The following is a 7,591-nucleotide window of genomic DNA, read 5'->3' on the forward strand; positions in this document are numbered from 1 at the left end:
TAAATATGTATTTCAATCGCTTGCTTTAAATATTTTTAGTTACTGTGTTAGCAATAAACTTGATTGTTAAGGATATTTTGTACATGTGCTACCTTATGTATAACTTTTCCTGATATGTGGTTAAAATGCAACTTGATCTGTTCCCGAAATGTACAAATTGTCTTTAAACGTCCATGTTGCTAATACTGCACCTTGACTTGTTATTAAAACATACCCATTTGCATATTTCTAAACATAAACTATACATTGCCTCTTAAACACTACTGTGGGATTACAATAATTGATAAATGACTAGCATTGATATAGCTTGTATTTTTAACACTACAATCCACATTTATCCATTCATGCACGCATACATGCACTGCTTGGTCAACGCACACAGACACACACACACACATCAGGTGGGGTGGAGATTGGGGGTGAGCAAGCAAATGTAAATTTCTGCATTACTAATATACAAACCTGATGTAAAATCAGTTTGGTTCCTTATCATAGTCCTTAATAACCCCAAAGACCTCTTTGCTTCACGGAGGGGCTTAACTTCCTCTGGGATCATTTATAATTTTAATGTTTCTTTTAATTTTTATAGAAAACCTAAAGCTAATATAACAGAATAGAATTCATTAAAACATTTTGTTTTGTATATATGGATAATTTTATTTAAACACTTATGTTCCTGTACTGTGCATCCATGAAACGTAAGACGATTCGACTTGCGTCATTTCCGTCTTCTGTTTATTTACTTTCCGGCTCTTTGAAACATCATGGCAAAATGTCAAGGAAAAACACCGAGTTTTTTAAATGGACTAACAATGAGGTGGAGTTGTTGCTGCGAGTAACACAAGAGTACAAAGTTGCAAAAGCAAGCAAGAATATGAACTGGGAGACGTACCATAACAAATACGCCGAAATTAACATTCCGTCTTCTTTGAAGAAAAACTATGTGGAGCATGTACAAACTGATATTAATCTTTAATAGGGCTATGAAAAATGGGGAAAAAACAAAACTGCTGTACAATGCCGTACGCCATCTTAATTGAATTGGTTACATGACTGCATCATATAACTAAAATGCGTCATCGTTTTCAAAAGCCTCCATTTTCGCAGTCCACATTGCAGTGCGAAAACAGTGATTTTAAATTCATCTACTTTGGAGAGCATTTTCAAAAAGATCAGTTTTCCTTGACCAAAAAAGCCATCTCAGTGTGCACGAAAGAACAAAACGGAGAGAAAAAGATGTGTTTTCAAATGAAAACGTATGGCCTTAGGCCTGTGAAATACTGGTGACATTTGAGGGTGTATCTTAAATTTCACCCCATAACAGCTGGGATAGGATCTAGCCCAACTGTGACCCTGAATTGGGTCACAGTTAGGCTAATCATTACATGCAGGAGGCTTGCTTTCAATGTACATCAGCAATGAAAAAAACTTCTTGCCAACTAAATGTTTTTTTAGATTCCATTTTTTATTCTAGGGCTTATGTATCCAGATGAACAATTGTAAGTTTTAAACTTTTTTGATAATATATGCTTATCCCTTTTGGAATTAGTCTTGTGTATTTCTTTTCATAATGCCTATCACATTAAGAGTAGGGGGCTATTCCAGAAAGCATGTTCATCAAACTCTAAGTTTAAAAACAAACTCTTAGTTGATAAACTGTGAGATCGACAACTCTGAGTTATTTGGACATACTCTGATCTGCTGTTCTAGAACAGCAAACTCAGAGTATGTTCACCCTGATTTAAGCATGTGCATGAGGAGTGAAAGAAAGCCATTCTCTGTGGAAAACCAATACTAGGATTCACCATGGCAACGGGTAAAGAGCAGAGCATTTGAATCTATAGTATATTTGGATATTTCAAGATTTCAAGATATTTCAAGACATTTTAAATAGGAATACAGATCAGAAACATAAAAAAAACTTCTATGAATAGATCCAGATGTGATCAGCTGAGGAATGGATGGAGTCTAATTGATCTGGGATTGATGCGGTCTAAATCTGTGATTTAAAATAAGATCCACTTTGGATCCAGACACAGTTTACTGATCTGTTACAGACCCTATGATTTCGTCGAGTTGATCCGGTTCTGGGTTGAACCACCCAGACTGATTTCAGTGATTTTCAGTGAAAAATATCTCGAGGCTCAGACTCTAAAATTCAAATACCGTACCTAAATCTGTGAACACATTTCAAAGTGAAATTTTGGGAACACAGATTGTCTGCAGGCTGCATTTAAAACATTAGTTTTTGTTTAATGTTAGACTCTTAACGTCATCATCTCCAAGATCCAACTGTGACAGACATTTTTAGGTCAGTGTAACTTATTATAATAAGATAAACAATTGATCAATGTGTAACATACAGTAAATGTTTTCGGTGCAAAGAAACTGACAACATCAGATGGAGTCTTTTAGATTTTATTCTGAGCTGATAATAAATCAGTGATGTAATTGCTGTCCTTATGTATTGACAACCAAATGGTTCACAGAGTCTGTTACCCTGCTAACTCACTAAGAGTTGAAGTGAACTCTCTTTCTGAAACAGGAAACCTGAGTTTCCACCGTCTCAAATTTAACAAACTCAGAGATGTTAGCTAAACCTCCTTTCTGGAATAGGACTGTTTTATCTATCAAAGGTGGAGTGCTGCACAAGCTTCCCCATCGGTCCCGCCTTCGGGTCTAGTTGGCTCCGGGCTCGTCCTTTTCACACCTGGTCCTTGTTAACTCATCTACCTGTTGATACTAAAGGGTTGAATGATGCAACATTTCCTTGCCAGGGGAGACCAGAGAGAGTAATGGCTCAGTTGGTCAGCCAGAAAGTTTGTTGTAGATACACCATTCATACCTCAAAATGACGGGCTCGTTTCCACTTTTTTTGTTGGTAGAGTCACATTGACTTTGAATGGAGAACAGCTAGACTTGTAGTCAAGACTGCCTAAACCAAGACCAGGACAATACCAAGACCAGAGGGTATTGAGACCAACACAAGACCAAGACCAAGACTGAGCGAGTCAAGACCAAGACAAAGTCGAGACGAGACGAGACCAAAACCGAGACCAAGACCGAGACAAAAAGTCTTTAAACTGCAGCCAGATGCTGCTTCATTTACGGGTGGTCAGGCATATTTATGTGTTTTTGCGATGCACTCGCACAGCCCTCCTCACCGCTGTCTACTGTCTCACTCACTGAGAGGACAGACGCACGCTCCACTTGACTGCCGCGTCTCTCACCCTCTCTGTTTGTCACATAATGATATTATCCTATATCCTCGCATGTGATTGGCCACAATACGGAGGGAGAGCTGAGCAGCAAAAGGAAATTAAGTGAGGAGCCGGCTCTCGCTCAATGGGAGTCGACTCTTCTGATTCACTACAAAGCACTCTCTAAGCACGGCTCTTAGAGCTGATGCTTTTGTGCATGACACATTATCGAACATTTCGTTCTGTGTCATGGATACTGTTGACTCCAAATCTCCCGACCACTATCTCGATCTGAGACAGCAAGACCGAGACAGCGAGACCAAGACAAGACCAAGGGATCCGAGACCAAGACAAGACCAAGACCAAAGTCCGCCGAGACCAAGACAAGACCAAGACCACGTAAAAGTGGTCTTGAGAGAACTGGTGCCATTTGTTTCAGAGGAATGCCATCCTGAGCTCCCATTCACTCCCTATTTAACTTCTTCAATCAGTTTGGAGAGAAAGAAAAATACCTGTTTTTAACTCTATTGACCTCAACTTAAGATCTACACACACAAAAGCCCACAGATATGTAGAGCAACTCGTTGGAATGCTCAGTTTTTCAAGCACATCAATATCACTTTCCGTTCCCATTTCATATGCCATTTTGTGATAGGAGCACAAAATGCTTCTCTTACAGGTTTGACAGAGAGAAAAGGGGCTTTTTTTGCATGTCACGCCTTCCTATTTCATTATCATTTGTGAATTGGTTGTCTGTGTTTCACTTTAGTGCGATCCCTGCCCTCTGGTTCACAGTTACCACTGGCTCATGTCTATTTTGACAGCTAGGTGTTATGTATCTTACCTAGGTGTTGTGTATCTTATGGGGCTTGGTGGGTAGAAATCTTTCACCTATGAAACGCTGAAGGTTCTTGGTTCAAGTATAGTGGTGGTAAATAACAGAGAAAAGCAGCAGAGTGAACACAGTGGGTACACAACACTCAGAATGCACAACAACTCAAAGCAGCATGCAGGAGTCGTTACCTTATTGTTGTCCTTGCAGTACAGGATTCTGTGGCTATACTGCTTGCTGATGTCAAATCTGTGCTGCACCAGGAAATGCACTGACTGGTGCTCTTATGATGTACTCCTCTGAACACAGAAGGGTGAGGGTTATACACCTGGACCAGGTACGAGTCTGCAGGCTGGGGGAAGAGAATGAGGATGTGTTTGATCACCCGTGGTATTTGTGAAGTCTGCAGTGGCAGTTTCTGTAATTTAATACACATAGATCTATTAGCGTTATTTAAATGTGTGTATTAACAGTCTAACTGGCAGTGCTGTACCAGCATGTTACACTTATGAGTACTGTGTAATAACTGGTTTAATGTGCAGTACGTGACAACATTTAAGCTTTAAGTATCATTTTTGCACATTTTGATCCAGTTTCTTGTAGCATCCGATTCCCAGCGAGAGGATGGAGCAGGACCGGGTTGCATGATATATAGCTTTGGATCTGTCCTCCGTGAATCTGAAATATTACAAGAGTCAGAGAAAACAACAAGCATCTATTTCCCAAGGCTTCTTGCACAACCTACTAATACACTACTTCAGCTCACAAAGACTTTTACTCACTCAGCCAGCAAGGACTTCCTGTTCCCAAATTTTCTGAAAACTCCCACATTACAAACTGTGCATCTAAAGTGACGAGAAACAGTAACAGTGACAATAAAAGTGATTCGATTTTATTTGAAACCTCGTAGAAACCAAATTATTTCGACATGGAGAACTTGTACTTACCATGTTCAGTGTAACAAAGGACATCGTTTTAATAGCCATGACCACAGCAGGCCAAAGCTCTTTAAAATTTTCATTCTGGACATCAGTGACAGGAACTACCAGTGAAAATGCCATGCTTGTCTCAAACTGCAAAGTTGCTGACGACTACCTGAAACATGAGCTACTTTAGCTCAGGAAGAGTTTTAATTAACACTATTAATTAAAACTTTGTACCAGAGCCAACTTTGGCTTTAGTTGGAGTTTTGTTTGGAACAACTTCATTTTGTCCTTTCATTTACTTAAGCCCAAGTTTATATCTCATCATTTTTAAAGGCATTTCACCTATTTCTATTAATGACAGATCTTATGCTGGCTCTATATATCATCAACATTCAGATACTGCTAGGTATCTAAACACAAACATTTTTTCCAAACGCTTTCTGAATTTGAGAGAAAATAGAAAGTTTCTTCCTCATTTCTAGATGGCCCCATCATCTCCAAACAGAGTAACATCAAACTCTTTTCCCACCCTACTAACCATGCCATGCGCACGAAAGTTGAACAAAGCAGGACTAATGCTACTTCCTTGGGGAATAACATTTTGGATCTCCGGCTACTCAGATAGTTCACTGCCAACTCTCACTTGTATTGTCTGGTTTAACAAGAAATTATTGATCCAATTAATGGTAAATAGCCTGTATTTGTATAGCGCTTTACTTAGTCCCTAAGGACCCCAATGGATGACAGTTCAGTTTAATTCAGTTCAGTTTAATTAATATAGCGCCAAATAACAACAACAGTTGCTTCAAGGTTGTGTAAGGCCCACTTGAAGCTGACGCTCCGGCACATGTGTCAAAAACAAACAAACAAACAACACACTGCTTCAGAAGCACTGTGTATTCGTTTGGCCAGAGTCACGTGATCAACGACGCCCAAAGCCTCATTTAAAACGTAACTGCTTCGGTACCTGATTCAGTGGTTTATAAGGAAGTGAATCATTCACGGGATTTGATCTTTCCACTGATATTTGTATTGAAAGATATGGAGCCAGCAAGAAAGACAGGAGGTTCTGTTGCATGGGAATATTTGGAGTTGATTTTGGTCAATCAGGTGGGTTTGTACGGAGCCCGGCAAGGGACATGGGAGAAAAAAAAATGAAGATGAACTTTTGCAATATCTCGTAAAACTTTGAACTGGTGGGTAACAGACGTTTTCGAAAACGTCGGAGCACTTTTGCAAATATCTGATGTCTTGATAAACCGAGCTGACATTTGAAGTTTACACAGCTACATTCTCGCCTGAAAATATCTTAAAAGTTTATTTTGTGACCCAGAAAGAGTAATATTAAAACTAAGTGGCTGTCACCATTGTTGGAAACTGGAATTGGCTGGGCCGCGCTATGAATTCTGGGATAGGTTGGGCCACGAAGGACACATTTGGAGCAGCCTTCGAATTGGGACAGCCTTCGTCGCCTGGCTCGTCAGCTTCGAGCTGGCGGGATTCCGGCAAGATGGCTGTCCGGGCAGGCAACTTCTTTTAAGCTGTCGTGCACTAATCCCGGTGGACCTGTTTAGACTTCTACTTTTCAATACCAAATAGGTTGCTGTTTTTGCCTATAGTTTTTAAAGACTAAATACATCACCTAAAACCTTTTGACCGGACCAAATCTGCCATTTAAAAGAGAAGAAGATGACACGGGAAAAAGCAGAAGCTTCAGCTAAGTCAGCGGTAGCCTCCAAGAGCTCCGCAGCCACTGACCACAAATACTCAATGGAGACTTCGACACCGTCAGCCAAAAGAAAAACTCCATCTACGCCCACCAAAGCACCGACACCACCTAGCAAGGGAATTGTGTCCCAAAGTGTGGAAACCAACAACTCTATAATACAAGCCATTAACAAGCTAAAAAAAAACAAGATTGATGACTGATTGTGTGCAGCTAAGTAACAACATGATAATGGTGGCTAACACTGTCAAGCTAGCTGAAATGAACGCAGCTGATATAAAAGACTGTAAAGCTAAATTGTCTGGTTTGGAAAAAGACATGCCTGCTCTCAACAAAGAAAACACGGAGCTGAAGGAGAGAATGATGGAACTAGAACAATACATGCATTGCTGGAACTTGAAAATCCAGCGCTGGAAAGAACAAAACGACGAAGATACCCGCAAAGAAGTTATTGACATCTTAGCTAAGATCGCGCCACATTGGGCTTCTTCACTTCTTCACTCGGCAATGCTGTGGACACCCACCATCGCCTAGTGAAAAAAGAAGCGGGCAGTCCTCGACAAATAATAGTTCAGGTCACCATGAGGCACTACAGAGACGCTTTCTGGAAATCTGACCAAGAATTCCTGAGATGCCTAGCTCCTTGCACACCCAGGAAGATTTCTGCAAACTAGACTGGGAGGCAAGAGCTGCAGTTTGGCCCAAAATGGAGCAAGCCAGAGCTGAAGGGAAGAACGTCTACTACCGAGGGCACGCTGGTTACATCAACGGAGTTCGAGTATTCCCTGGGTGACTGTCGAGCTATTCAAATAACCAGTCATCACATTACTCTATGAGTACAATGTGTTTTGCTAACAATAGTAAATAAGTTACTTTCTTCAACCAAACTTTAAGCATGCCAAAAGTT

This window comes from Pelmatolapia mariae, linkage group LG10_11 (genome assembly GCF_036321145.2).
Source record: "Pelmatolapia mariae isolate MD_Pm_ZW linkage group LG10_11, Pm_UMD_F_2, whole genome shotgun sequence".
NCBI lineage: Eukaryota > Metazoa > Chordata > Actinopteri > Cichliformes > Cichlidae > Pelmatolapia > Pelmatolapia mariae.